The sequence below is a fragment of the Saimiri boliviensis genome, chromosome 7, assembly GCF_048565385.1.
Source record: "Saimiri boliviensis isolate mSaiBol1 chromosome 7, mSaiBol1.pri, whole genome shotgun sequence".
Taxonomy (NCBI): domain Eukaryota; kingdom Metazoa; phylum Chordata; class Mammalia; order Primates; family Cebidae; genus Saimiri; species Saimiri boliviensis.
In genome coordinates this window covers 43,060,290-43,075,984 of record NC_133455.1, presented here as the reverse complement: position 1 = coordinate 43,075,984, position 15,695 = coordinate 43,060,290, and the positions used below count along the sequence as shown (strand labels likewise).

General features: G+C 39.7%; 1 long non-coding RNA gene across 6 annotated transcripts in view; it reads left to right on the top strand.

Moving 5' to 3' along the window:
- Positions 1-42: 42 nt before the first annotated feature.
- Positions 43-15,695, top strand: part of LOC141585095 (uncharacterized) — a 377,010-nt gene continuing 361,357 nt past the window's right edge. For 4 of the 6 annotated variants that reach the window (XR_012518396.1, XR_012518395.1, XR_012518394.1 and 1 more), the window contains exon 1: positions 43-13,951. This is a non-coding gene — a long non-coding RNA (uncharacterized LOC141585095). The remainder of the gene's footprint in view (positions 13,952-15,695) is intronic. The other 2 variants (XR_012518397.1, XR_012518393.1) reach the window with 2 other exon arrangements.

Here is a 15,695-nt window from a genome sequence, read left to right as displayed (position 1 = left end):
GTCCGCGGGGAGCCTGGGGGCGGGCGGGCGCGCGCGCGCGCGCGCGCGCGCGCGGAGGAAGCGCAGCTTGGACCGGGACTGGGAGCGGAGCGGCACTGGGAGGGCGTTTAAGGGGAGGACCCGGTAAGCGCGCCCCCGGCTGGCGAGCGCGCGCCCGCTGATTAGAACTTGCCGCGCGGTAGGGAAAGGGTGGTCAGAGTGAGGATCGGGGGTGGGGACTTGCGCCTCCGCTTGCCCCTCCCTCTCTTCCTTCCCTTGAGCACCTCGGCTCGCCGCTGCCCCCGCCCCCTCCAGCGCGCCCCTTCCCTCCTGCCGCAGCCTGCGATTGGCTGAGAGGCTCTGACGTCCGTGTTTCCATGACGTGTTGGTGCGGGAGGGAGCGGCGGGGGAGGAGGGGGTGGCTCAGGCGCGCGGGGAGGTGACTCCGTCAGTCACAGCTGCTGTTTCGGCGCGGGGCCGGGTCGCTGCCGCGACCTGTGGAGGCAGGAGAGCGATGACTGCCGCAGGAGAAGTGCGGGTGCCTTCTTCACCTGGGCCCCCTCCGGAACCGCCCCCGGGCCCGCGCCCCTCCAGGGCGCAGGAGCGGGCCCAGGAACAGGCCAGGCGAGCGCTCTTGGCGAGGACGGTTAAGGCGAACCCCCAGTCAGCGGACATTTGAGCGGCTTCTCGCCGCGTCTCTGTCCCCACTCCAAACCGGACTCGACGCCTCTCCCGGGCCTTGACGCACGCACCGGATAACAAAAGTGCTTTCCGGCTCGCCCTCTCTTTGGGGAGGAGAGCTCACTCCCCATGCGGGCGCAGGGCACCAAATCTCTGTTCCTGCCGGTCGGATCCGCAGACACTGGGGATCCTGGCTGCAGCACCCAAAGGGTTAACGCAGGCGTTTGACCAGTGCAAACCGGCCTCTCAGGATCCGCGCTTAAAATCCGGGTGTTTTCATTTTGGGTTTGCTTTTTCTTCTGTGCCAAGCTGGTGGCTCTCTTAGTTCTCGTGTAACATCTCAATCCTGCATCCATCTTTCCTGAATGGAAAAGGAAACGGGATAACGTGCAGTATGTCGATGCTCAAAGGTAACCGGCTCTGCTCCAACCTTCAAGAGATTTTGCAAGTTGAAAAAAAAAAAAAAAAACCATCGTTTGTAACATCTACTTAAAACAAAAGCAGGTTTTCCTTCCTGAACACACATATACACAGTATTTAAAGATGTGTATCTTACTTAAAATACGTGCTTCATCTAATCTCTATTTGAACTCACCGTCGCCACTGGCCCAGAGACCTTGTCAGTGTTATTTTCAGTATCACTTAGAACAAAAAGATAAGTTCTGCAATCTTCTTTCTCTTAATTCTAGAACTGGAAAGTTAATTTTGTATAGCCTCCTCAAAAGCATACAGGCAATTGGAAGTATTGCATTATGTTCATGATATGATGATAACATTTATTTTAAAATATTTTAAAAGCTTAGAAACAAAATGTATAAAGTTTTAAAGTGAATAAGTCTAAATCAAGGCTGTTGCAAATAATTGATCAGTTTATGTATCTCACTAGGCTAGACATTACCAACCTTCTGAGCTGTGCCCTTGATGTGCAAAATGAACGAACATTGGACAGAATGATAGCATTTTTCCTCTTTTCAATCACTGATAGAGAATTGGTTAGTGTGGTACAGTAAATAGCCCTTCCTGATACTATTTCCAATCTTTTTAACAGAAGAATAACCTAAATTTCACCTAAGTACATTTCAATATTATTTCCCCCTAAAATATCTTTCAAAACGACTCAGAGGCATTTAAGAATCACTGGCTTTTTTCTAACTTTTCCTCCAGGGAAGTCACAATAGAATGTTGAATTATTTATTCTACTTTAATTAAGAATTTGACATTAAAGTAATATATTAATCGTTGCTATAGTACACTAGCAAGATGGGTAATAATTAAACTAAGAATCTGTTCACTTTGTGGGTTTGTTCCAGTTCCAGATTATAAAATAAATGCTCTTAAAGTGTTGTGGTCATGAAAAAATTATTGAGCATCTTTATTTAAGAACATAATTAAGTTTTCATTTATATCGATAAATCTATAAATGAAACATATGGAATATATATTCACATGTATCCATAAATGAAAATGTGTATCTATCCCAGAACGCATTTGTATGCATTTTAATGAAATGTGAGTCATATCCAATGACAAACTTTTACTTTCATAGTCAGGAAAATTGTACTGCATAGTTTGGTTTTTATATTTTTATTCAAATAGAAAACAATGGTTGAAAGCAATATAGAAATAACTGTTCACATTACATTAAGAAATTCCAGTTTTTTCTCCCACAGGCTTAGTACTCAAACTTCCTTCATAGCATATTTTTCAGTGTAAAAATCAAGAAAATATTGCATTGCTTACTGTCTCCTTGAAAAAAAATTGAACTCTCTGAAATCAAAGATGCCACTGTATGTGATATAAAAGTAGCCTCTTAATCTTAGACCTATCTTATCCTGTGGATTTAACTGATTTAGAGATATATCTATGCATAAGGAACAATATAATAATACAATTTACTGGGGAAATAATATTTTAAAGATCTTTTAATATGCATTTTAGCTATAATGCAAAACTTATAAAAGTTTTAAAACCTGGCCATGTGTGGTGGCTCACGCCTGTAATTCCAGCACTTTGGGAGGCTGAGGTGGGTGGATCACGACCATCCTGGCCAACATGGTGAAACCCCATCTCTACTAAAAATACAAAAATTAGCTGGGCATGGTGGTGCACGCCTGTAATCGCAGCTACTCAGGAGGCTGAGGCAGAATTGTTTGAACCCGGGAGGCAGAGGTTGCAGTGAGCCAAGATCGGGCCACTGCACTCCAGCCTGGGGTCAGAGCAAGACTCCATCTCAAAAAATTAACGATAAAAATATTTAAATCCTACGGCAAGTTACTATTTGGGATGTTAACATTGATTAGAGACCACAGATTTTAAATAATATATTTGATAAATTTTTAAGATATGTTCTTTTTCATGGAATAAATCTAAACAATTGAGATATTTGCTGAAAAGATCAATTCAAGATAGATAACTGATGAAGACAGTTTTCTAAAATCCTCAATGTAATTAAGTGTAAAGTGAAACAAAGAACTTTATTCTGTCACATGCGTCTAGCGATAGGACAAAATAAAGGTATATCAACTGCAGCATATTTTTTAAAAACATATTATTTCCCCATAAACACATTTTACATAGTGAATGTGTCATTCTGATAGTTACAAAATCCTAAAGACTGATAAGTACCGGGAGCCAGGGAAGGAGGATATTAAATTCTTCATTTAAAATAGTTGTATATGTTCTCAAATTTCTATTAACCTGAATCACCAGAGAGAGATGTCAAGAGAAAGATTACTTAGCTGAAACCCACAGAGAACTGTTATCTATTAGTAAAAATTAATTACCTTTGCTGAATTAAATGGAGTATGATTATATATAAGCCTAAAATAAGAATTTTTGAGTCACATAATGGTATATTTTTATAGGTGAAAATTGCAAAATGGTTAGATGTCAACAGTTGACAGGAATTATTCGTGCCTATGTACAATGTACTCTTCTAGGTATAACGTATTTCTTTTTACCCCAAATGTTCTAATCCACATGGTATGGTCCTAAATCTAAATTCCAGAGGAGCAAAAAGACATAGCTCATACCTAAATGTTGAGGAAGTTTTTCTAAGGAGGATTTCGACTTGATTTATGCCATGAAAGATATACAGGATTTAAATTAATGCAAAAGATCCGCAGCAGTTATGCCAGGAAACGTACCTGGGAACTATCAAGTTTACCATATTTATTTTCCTATCATTTTATTCAAGAAATGTGTTTACTGCCTTTGATGTCTCTTACCTCCATAAGTGGAACTCATTCGTTTTCTCATTGGTAATAAGTTACAATGTATCATAATCATCAATAATGGTGAGTTATGATATAGGGTTATGAGGTTTGGGTGAGATATTTATATAGAGTTCTTAATATAGTGCTTGATGTATAGTATATGCCCAAAAAAGTCATAATTATTATTCATAAACATTCTTTGTTCTTTATTACCAAGAAGCATATTGCAAAGAAGATGTACCAACAACAGCAAATTTTACTCATTTGTACTTGTTTAATGTATTAGGCCATTCTTGTGTTGCTGTTAAGGAAGTACCTGAGGCTGGATAATTTTAAAAGGTGAGAGATTTAATTGGCTTACAGTTCCACAGCCTGTACAAGCATGGTACTGGAATATGCTCAGCTTCTGAGAAGGCCTCATGGAGTGTTTACTCAAGGTGGAAGGTGAAGAAGGCGCAAGCACATCACTTGGCCAGAGCAGGAGGAAGGAGAGAGGTGCTACATACCTTTAAACAACAATATCTCTTGAATACACACTATTGGGATGGCAACTCCAATCTGTGAGGGATCTGCCCCCATGACCCAATCACCTCCCACAGGTCCCACCCCCAACACTGGAGATTACAATTTAACATGAGATTTAGCGGGGACAATATTCAAAGTATATCATTTCACCATGACCCTTAAATTCTCATGGTCTTCTGACACTGCAAAATATATTCATCTGCTGCCAATAGTCCACCAAAGTCTTAATTCATTCCAGCACGAATTCAATCAAAAGTCCCAAGTCCAAAATCTCATCTGGAGATGAGTTCCTTCTACCTATGAGCCTGTAAAATCAAAACAAGTTATTTACTTTCAAGATACAGTGGGGGTACAGGCATTGGGTAAACATTCCCATTTGTAAAGAGAGGAATTGGCCAAATGGATGGGGTTACAGGACCTACACATTGAAATCTAGCAGAGCAGTCATGAAATTTTAAAGCTTCAAAACAATTCTTTGATTCCATGTCCTGCATTTAGGGCATACTGGCACAAGTGTTGGGCTCCCAAAGCATTGGGCAACTCCACCCCTGTGGCTTTGCAGGATTCAGCCACCATGGCTGTTCTCATGAGTTGGAGTTGAGTGCTTGTGACATTCCAGGTGTAGGGTGCAAGCTGCCAGTGGATCTACCATTCTGGGGTCTGGAGGATGATGGCCACCTTCCCACAGCTCCACTAGGCAGTTCCCCAGTAGGTGGTCTGTGTGAGGAGTCCAATCCCACATTTCCCCTTGGCACTGCCCTAGAAGAAGTTCTCTGTGAGGGCTCTGCCCTTGTGGCAGGCTTCTTCCTGAGCACCCAGGCTTTCTCATACATCCTCTAAAGTCTAGGTGGAGGCTGCCAAGCCTCCTTCACTCTTTTACTCTGTGTACCAACAGGCTTAACACCACATGGAAGCTGCCAAGGGTTATGGCTTATACCCTTTGAAGCAGTGGTCTGAGATCTATCTGGCTTTCAGCCAAGGCTGGAGCTGGAGCAGCCACGAAGCAAGAAGCAGTGTTCTGAGGTTGCACAGTGCAGCAAGGCTCTGGATCTGGGCCATAGAACCATTCTTTCTTCCTAGACCTCTGGGCCTGTGATGGGAGGCATTCCCTTGAAGATCTCTGAAATGCCTTTGAGGCCTTTTTCCAATTGTCTTGGTTATTAACACTTGGCTCCTTTTAGTCATGCTAGTAACTCTAGCAAGTGGTTGAGCCCCAGCCTCCTTGAATTTCTCTCCTGGTAATGTTTTTTTTTTTTTTTTTTTTTTTTTTTTTGCCACATAGCTAGGCTGCAAATTTTCTAAACTTTTATGCTCTGCTTCCCCTTTCGATACAACTTCCAACTTTAAGTCATTTCTTTGCTCTTACATCTGAGGATAGGCTGTTAGAAATAACCAGATAACTTCTTGAATGCTTTGCTGCTTAGAAATTTCTTCCACCAGATACCCTAAGTCATTACTTTTTAGTTCAAACTTCCACATACTAGGGCATGAACAGAATTCAGCAAAGCTCTTTGCTAAGGCATGATATGGGTAACCTTAGCTCCAGTTCCCAGTAAATTTCTCATTTCCATCTGAGACCTAGTCATCCTGCACTTCACTGTTCATATCACTATCAGAATCATAACCATTTAACCAGTCTCTAAGAAGTTCCAAACTTTCCCTCATTTTCCTGTCTTCTTCTGAGCCCACCGAACTCTTCCAACTTCTGCCCATTACCCTATTCCAATACTGCTTCCACATTTTCAGCTATCTCTATAACAGTGCTCTACTTCTCAGTACCAATTTTCTGTGTTAGTTTGTTCTTGCATTGCTATGAAGACATTCCAAAGTCTGGGTAATTTATAAAGAGAAGAGGTTTAATTGGCTCACACGTCTGCATGCTATACAGGAAGTATAGCACCAGTATCTGCTCAGCTTCTGGGAAGGCCACAGGGAGATTTTATTCACGGCAGAAGGTGAAACAGGTGCAGATATGTCATATGACAAGAGCAGGAGTGAGAGCAGAGGTGTCATGCACATTTAAACTACCAGATCTCATGAGTATTTACTACTGTGAGGACAGCACCAAGCTATGGAGATCTGCCCCCATGACCCAATTACTTCCCACCAGGCTACAACTCCAATATCAGGGATTTCAATTCAACATGAGATTTGGAGAGGACAACATCCAAACTCTGTAATTTGGTCAAATACATAATCTTAGAATTATTATTTTTTGCATTCTGTGAGATAGTATTTGTGATGCTTTTTAAATGCGCCAAATTTAATCACTAATTATCACTTAATTTGACTGATAAAGTCTAAGCGTCTTCCTAACAGATAAGATCTTAATCTGAATTAGAAAACATGCTTTTGGCTGCAAGTAACCAAAAGCTAAACTAGTAGTGGCTTTAATGAATAGCAGTTTATTATTCTTAAAATTATGGTATGGTTGATTAAGCTGTTAAACATAGCCATCAAGGATCCAGGCTCAACCATTCTTGGTATATAATGTCAATAAGAATGTCAACAGGATTTTTTTACATCTGTGGTTTTCTAATGCTTATAGTTTTATAGAATTTTTCATTGTTGCCCATTTTTCTTCAAAACTCCACTTTCAAGGGTACACAAAAGAATCAACTTTATGAGTCTACCAACATAGATTCCTGGGTTCCACTCCCAGAGCTTCTGATGGAGTCTGGACTGGAGCCAGCAGATCTGCATTTTTGACAGTCCCTTTATCTGATTCTGATGTACCACACTGTCTGTATGTATTCCTCCTCTGTTATAAGGTAGTAAAACAAGATGTCTTTTCAGGAGGCATTGGTAATAAGGGGATAGTTCACCTATTCATTTATACAAAGAAATTTATTAATGACTTATTACATGCTGATATGGTTTGGCTGTGTCCCCATGCAAATATCATCTGGAATTGTAGTTTCCATAATCCCAATGTGTTGTGGGAGGGACTTGGTGGGAGGTACCTGGTGGGAGGTAATTGAATCATGGGGGCAATTTCCCCTGTGCTAATCTCTTGATAGTGAGATCTGATGGTTTTATAAGGGACTTCTGCTTTCCTCAGTTCTCATTCTTCTTCTTCCTGCTGCCATGTAAAGAAAGATGTGTTTGCTTTCCTTTGTTCCATGATCAAAAGTGTCTGAAGCCTTCCCAGACATGTTGAACTGTCAGTCAATTAGACCTCTTTTCTTTATAAATTACCCGTTTTCTTGTATGCCTTTATTATCAGCCTGACAATGGACTAATACACATGCCATGCCTAACTTAAATTGGCATATAATGGGCACTTAAAGATTTGTGCCAAATGAATGAACAAATGAACTATCAGCTCCTTGATGATAAATTCTACATTTATATCTATAGCCTTGTTTCTTTATTCTGATGACCTGACAAATTTCTTCCAGGGTCAATTCTTTTTTCTTTCAGATAGAAACAATGGAATGAAGCCAATTCACCAATCATCAAAAAAAGCCAATTTGTTGACCTATGTACCATTGGTGGCAGAGGAAAAGGGGCCAAGGGAGGAAAGCTGAAAGGTGCTGGGGAGTGACTGGAGAGTTAAGAGGAAGGTGAGATCTGGAACATATAGAGAGAATTCACTATGAATAGAAAATGGAACATCTCTTTCTCTAAGGTAGAAAAAAGGCAAAAAAAAAAAAAAGTGAAGGAAGAGTAAAATTTGAAGTTTCAGGGGTAGATGACATAGGCACATAAATGTCAGTCTTAATCTTCCTTATATAATTGTTGCTTATGATCATTAGCCAGAATTAAGGACTGAAATGAGCAGATTAAAGAAACTGAAGGATGAGCAAAGGATAAAGAAAATGTTATCCAAGGCCCAGGTAAATAAATAGAGTAAAATTTTATAGCAATATAGGTTTACATGATATTCTCTGGTGGCTCAAACTTGGGTTTTCCCATCATTGTTACAGCTATTAAGAGTTCAAGAGATTCTGGTGCAGAGGGATGGGGTTGGGCACTGATTACCAGGATGTATTACCAGCCTGCTTATGAAGTCTTCTCAGGCTTCCATAATAAAATTTCTTAGACTTGGTGGCTAAAACAACAGGCATTTACTTTCTCAGAGTTCTGGAGGCTGGATGTCCAGGATTATGGTGTCATTAGCATTGTTTTCTGGTGAGGTCTCTCTATCTGGCTTGCAAATGACCACCTTCTTCCCTGTCATCACATGGTCTTTCCTTGGTGCAAGTGCATGGAGAGAGAGAGATCTCTTCCTCTTCTTATAAAGACACTAGTTCTTTCAGATTAAAGACCCACTCTTGTGACGTCATTTAATCTTAATTAACTCCCTAAAGACTTTACCTCCAGTCACTTTGGAGATGAGGGCTTCAACATATGAATTCTGGGATGACAAAATTCAGTTCATAATACAGACTCATTTGGTTAGCATTTTTCAAAATTCACGTATCAAGTTCCTTCAGATCTACTGGATTAGATTTATGCACCCTCTTCTCAAATGTTTGTTTATGTGTGTATGTGTGTATGTGTGTGATATTGTGTCTGTAAATGCTCAAATATAGAAAACAATGATAATATACAACTGAGTATAAAAACAGAAGAAATATGCAGTACTAGAAATAGAGAACTCAAAGGTAGAGTGAGTACACAGTAAGCAGATATTAAGCCCAGGGGATTACTATACCCAGAAATAAGTCAGAAATGTGTAAGCATAGAGTTTCAAAGATAGGAGATGTGGCTAGATCTGAGTGAGGAAAGGAGCTGAAATTGATCTGAATGTTTATGTTGTCCCAAAATTCACATGTTGAAATCCTGACCACTAAGGTGTTAGGATGAGGAAGCAAAACCTTTTAGGAGATAAGGCAGAGCCCACATAAATGGAATTAGTACGCTTATAAAATGTAATAGACCCAAGGAAGTTATTCTGCCCCATCTACCATGTGAGGACACAGCTGTAAGCCACCATCTATGAAACTGGAAGTGAGCCCTCACCAGCCACCAAAACTGCCTCCACCTGGATCTTGCATTTCGCAGCCTCCAGAACCATGAGAAGTAAGTTTCTATTGCTTATGAGCTACCCAGTCTATGGTACTTTGTAACAGCAGCCCAAATGGACTATGACACCATGTAAAGCCAGAATCCTGCTTTATAGCCACTGATATGCTGTTACTACTTCCTACCAACTCACCTAGCTCAGGAAGTGTCATAAAAGCATCAAGGAATCTTATTTTCTTCACAAGACTTTGGGGAGGTGGTGCCAAAATAAAAAGACATAAAATAAATCTACCCTAGTTACCTCTCTGAGAAACTTCATGACACTAAAGGACAAAGAGAAGCCTTAGCAGCAACCAGAGAGGACAAAATAAACAAAAACAATTTAGCATGACAGCCACCTGTATTCGCAATTATAGATGCCAGGAGCAAAAGGAATAACATCTTTAAAGTTCTTAGGGAAATAACCATTATGGTTTGGCTGTGTCCCCACTCAAATCTCATCTTGCATTGTAACTCCCACAATTCCCATGTGTCCTGGGAGAAACCCCGTGGGAAGTAATTGAATTACGGGGGTGGGTCTTTCCCATGCTGTTCTTGTGATAGTGAATGGGTCTCATGAGATCTGATGGTTTTAAAGCATGGGAGTTTCTCTGCACAAGCCCTTTCTTTGCCTGCTGCCATCCACATAAGATTAACTTGCTCCTCCTTGCCTTCCACCATGATTGTGAGGCCTCCCCAGCTATATGGAACTGTAAGTCCAATAAACCTCTTTGTTTTGTAAATTGCCCAGTCTTGGGTATGTCTTTATCAGCAGCATGAAAATGGACTAATACAATAACTCTTCCAGAATGTATATTGAGGTAAAATATTATATAGATGTGAAGGTGAATTTAACATTTTCAGAAAAACACCAAGAGAACAAACTTCTCATGAACGAATAAGAGCAGAGTTCCCATCCAAGCACTTTGGGAGGCTGAGACAGACAGATCACCTGAGGTCAGGAGTTTGAGACCAGCCTGCCCAACATGATGAAATCTTGTCTCTACTAAAAATACAAAAAAATTATCTGAGTGTGGTGGCAAGCACCTGTAATCCCAGCTACTTGGGAAGCTGAGGCAGGAGAATCACTTGAACCCAGGGGGTGGAGATTGCAGTGAGCTGATATTGTGTCACTGCATTCCAGCCTGGGGAACAAGAGCAAAACTCCATCTCCAAAAAAAAAAAAAAAAAAAAAAAAAAAAGAAAAGAAAGAAAGAAAAGAAAAGAAAAAGCAGAGTTCCCAAGAGAGTCACTCCTTTTCATAAACATTTGAAGTTTTTGCATGCCCTGTTGGATGTCTGCATAGGCAGCAGATGTGTTGACCAATATCTGTTTTTAACTTAGGAAAGTAAAGAGAATGGAGAGGGGAGCCTGAGTGAGAGGAAGAGTGGAAGGAGAGTCATCTTTTCATGCCCACCGTGTGGCTTGGTATAGACCAGGTGTCCTCAAACTACAGCCCGCGGGCCGCATGCAGCACCCTGAGGACATTTATCCGCGCCCCCCCCCCCCCCACCGCCGCACTTCAGGAAGGGGCACCTCTTTCATTGGTGGTCAGTGAGAAGAGCACAGTATGTGGCCCTCCAACGGTCTGAGGGACAGTGAACTGGCCCCCTGTGTAAAAAGTTTGGGGACGCCTGGTATAGACCCTTAAGTTTTCTTGTAAGACAGCTTGGAAGGTAGCTGCTAGCCAGGTGAGAGCACCTATCAGGAGACTACAGGTTGCAGCTACAGATAAGAGAGTTAGAATGAGGAACAAGAGGTTGGTAAGAAGCCTATCTCATATGATAGGAGACAGCAGTAGAAGGCCTTGCTGAGCTCTTCCAGAAACTCTCACATATATCCACAAAAAAGTCAGTGTTTGGTTTCCCGCCACACTAAAAGCATTGACAGCCAGAGGTGATTACAATTTAGCCAAGCAAAGAGACTACCCTTGTCTTCTCCACCTTCCCTGCCGTCAATGCTGGAAGAGCTGCAGCTTCGAGAAGGGAAAAAGGAGGGGAGTAAAAGTGCAGATACTGAGTGAGTACTCCCCACCTCTCAATACACACAGACAGTAATGGGGGAGAGAATCTTTTACTCCAATAGAGATTAAAGATTTTAACAGTAGTAGATTAAAATGTCATTGATAGGCAGCAGAAGGCCTTGCTGCGCTTTTCTGAAAACTCCCAGAAGAGTTCAAAGATCCCAGAAAGCTAAAGACTGCTTCAGATGTTGGTGAGGAACAGGTGTGGAGTATTCATTGGATCATGGTTGAAATCAGTTGTTCAAGAAAAATACCTCATTGAGCTGAGCTTGAGGCCCTAACGAAATAGATAGGCAAATGAAATCAGAGTAGGAATAAGCACGTGAGTGAATTGGAAGACGTGAAGCAATTACAGATTATAGATACGTGAAACAGCTTACGTAGCTTTCCAGGAAGAGGGCTGATGTGACAGGTAAGGACATACTTGAGGTGGAGATGGGGCAGGAGAACCAATTTTAAAATTATATGTATCAAACTGCTGAATGATTAACACCATGAAAACCTGGCAATGAGCTATGTTTGGTCAGATGAATCTTCCTATTTCTACTCTTAAGACATAAAATGCAGATTTCTTCATGACACTTCTTTATGGTAATAATGGAGAAACTTCTGGAGACAGCTTGTCACAGAATCAAGTTGTCTAACTTGCTCTACTCTTCGGGGTATTGTGAATTTCCTGGTTCCGGACCACTTGCCAGATTCTGACAGTTTTCTTTCTTCTTTTGGAGGCTGTGTTTTCCAGGTTCACATTGTTTGCCCTGAACTCCAATAACTGCCCTCTTTATCTTCTCCTTACTTACCCAATTTCTGGCCTAATGATTAGACTTACTTCTCACATCTATGTATATTCACTTGTTGCTTAGTTTCTGACCTCACTGGCTCATATTGAACTTTATGCCTGTTTCTGAAAAAAAAAAAAAAAAAAAAAAAAAAAAAAAAAAAAAAAAAAAAATTCCTGTTGACTGATTCCCTTACCTTGTCAAGATTCTCAACTCTGCTGAACTCCTGGCTTTTCCAGTTCCAAATTCTAGCCAATTTGTAATGTTTTACTACCCTTAATCACAACTGCAGCATTAATGGTATTTTTTAATTATCAGTTTCATTTCTTATTTTATTCACCTAATTTTTTTTTAAATACACATTTCTCAAATGCCTTGTTTCACTGTAAGCTATTGAAAGCCATTCTACCATCAAACACAAAGTTTACCAAGCAAAATTGCTTTTCCCAAGTAATACAGCCTTGTTTATAGAACTTCAAGAACACTTCTACCTAAATAATATCAAAAATAATGAAGATTTTGATTTGGTCATAGTAAGTTCTCTTTGGGCTGTTACTGATATAATTACATACTTTCTGTATTTGTGTTAACATTTTGGAGGCTGGTCCTAGTGTAACTAAAAATTACGTTTTTAGCTCTTCATATTTTTCAAATATATTATCATTTTTTTTTTTTTAGATGTGATCTTAGCTCACTGCAGCCTCCACCTCCTGGGTTCAAGCCATTCTCCTGCTTCAGCCTCCTGAGTAGCTGGGACTACAGGTGCATCTAATTTTTATATTTTTAGCAGAGACAGGGTTTCACCATGTTGGCCAGGATGGTCTTGATCTCTTGACCTTGTGATCCGCCCTCTTTGGCCTCCCAAAGTGCTGGGATGATTGCAGGCATGAGCCGTCATGCTCGGCCATATCATCGTTTTAATACTTGTTTGGCATACATATTCACATTTACATTTTGCATCACTTTCTGACAGTGACATAAATTAGTCTCCTTAATAATTCCTTTTTATGTGTCTAAAAATGCAGATTGGGCACTTAGTATCTTCATATGTTTCCTAGTTCTGTGTCTTAGACATTTATCCCAGATTTTTAGAACCTTTTTTGTTATGATTTTAAATGGAAAAATACTAAGACGCCTCCCTCATTTAACTCTTTTGTTTTTAATCTGTAAGAATTCAAATGGTAAAACTAGGTATATTAGGTAAATGTGTATATATTCTTTGTGTTTGTTTTCTTTCACATTGGACATTCATCATTACATTTTAAAATATTGATTATAGATAATTATCTGTATATATGTATGTATGTGTATATTTTTTTAATTCAAACAATGCAGGTATCTATAGTGTAAAAAGTGAAAGATAACTGTAATCATATCCCAACATAAGCAGGGTAAAAAGTTGTTATTTTTCAAGAGTGGTTCTTGCTGTGGGGACATAAAAGGAAGTAGAGGATAGAACATAGAGTGCCTGGACTTAGGGAATGTATGCATCTAGTAGTGCTGACAAGTCATGAAACAGCAAGAGAAAGAAGTCCAAAGAAATACATAAATATGTGACAGTGTAATACACACTATCAATTCTTGCTTAGAAATTCAAATTAATTGAAAAGAATATTATGAAAAAGATGAATCTGAAACTTATCTTCCAGAAGGAGGCAACATGAATGTTAGAAAGAGCCTGAGCTTTGATGTAAGGGTTTCAACTCCAGTTCTGAAATTTATCAGCTATATGATCTTGGGTAAGTTCTTTAACTGCTCTGATTTTTTAGTTCCTGTCTGTATAAAATGAGGATAACCTTCTAAGGTTCTTGTGAGGATTAAATTAATGTAGTTTTTCACAGTAGATACTCAGTAAATAGGTTTTAAATTCATTATTTACCCACATAATCTGCCACATTTTATATTGGCTTACTATTCTCTAGTGTATATAAAAATAATATAATGTACTGAAAAATATAGAAAATATAGTTGTGATTTATACAGTCTCAAAGGAAATTTTTAAACATATTCAACATTTAAAAGGAGATTTAAAAACTTTAAAGAAATTTGAAATAACAAATAAATAGAGATTTAGCCTCTATTGATGTGACATATATTAGTCAAACTAGTAAGTCAGATAACTTTATCATATAGCATTCTATGTCTAGAAGATTGCCACAGTTTGTTATGTTAGGGTCAAATCAATGACTATACAGGCATGGCAAGAAAACTAACAAGTGTTTCTGAGTAATGATTATGGTCTTCCCTGAAAACAAAGACAAACAATTCTTTAAGAAAGCTTAAAACGACTATTGAACTCTGAACCAGAGCCCAAATAATGACTATCAAGCTACCTCCTCAACAAGAAATATTATCCCAGCAGTGCAGCTGTGAGCTAATTAAACAGCCCAGATCGTTGTGCTAAACTTTAGTACTGCATTTGCAGAATTAATTCAGAGGACATGTTATTAAAGTCTGGGGTTTATCAGAAGAAGGCAGCCTCTTTTTTTTGAGCAGCATTTAAAAAATTAACATACTAGATAAGCTGCTTATTATAGCTGGAGCCTATGACATCCTTCATATAGATGCAAAAAACTAAGCAATGAATTTCTAAGCAAAATAATGAAGCTATTGCACTCTGAGACCAAAATGCAAAAATAGTATTTTAGATACACTGACAGCACTTGCCAAAAAAATTATTTTCTATATGGTTATTTCTAAAGTCCTGAAGGACATATTGATTTTGACTAATATGCTGGAATCTAGCAACTATATATATATGTATATATGTACACATGTGTGTATGTATATACGCATGCATTTGTGAGAGAGAGAGAATGAGAAATAAGTAACAATTCTGTATTTCCTTAACTTGGAAATCAGTAATAATTGGCATGTGTAAGACAAGAATATTTTAAATTATCATGAAGTATAATACCTTCCCTCTTAATTAGTCTTAATAAAACTTGGACTTTAAAATTTATATCTCAAAATCTAAATCATAAACAAAATTCCTACTTTATCATAAATGCTGATGGCTGTCATTATTAAAGTTATTATGCATGGGCAACTGTGGTAGAAATAAGATATGGAGACATCGGAGAGAGATCCAAGATGGCTGATCACTAGCAGCTCGGGATTGTAGCTCCCAGTGAAAGCGCAAAGAATGAGAGGACGCCACACCTTCACATGAATTCTTGTTGCTCACGCACCAGGAGATTCCCAGCGGAGGAGCCCCACGGGTCGCCAGCGCGACTCTTGTGACTGGCGAGGCGGTTTTGCCGGTGCCTTGGAGCGATGGTTCTTGGTGCAGAGTCAGAAAAGCACCATCAATCTTAACGCCGCTGATTTGGTCGGTGCAGCGGGTTGCTCAGATTTCGGCGCCGAGAATCAGTAAGTTGGACGTCCACTCAGAAACCTAATTGCAAAGACAGTGAATACAGGGACCACAGATGGATAAATTTATAACGAAGGGAGGAAAACGGCCAAAAAAGGCTGAGAATG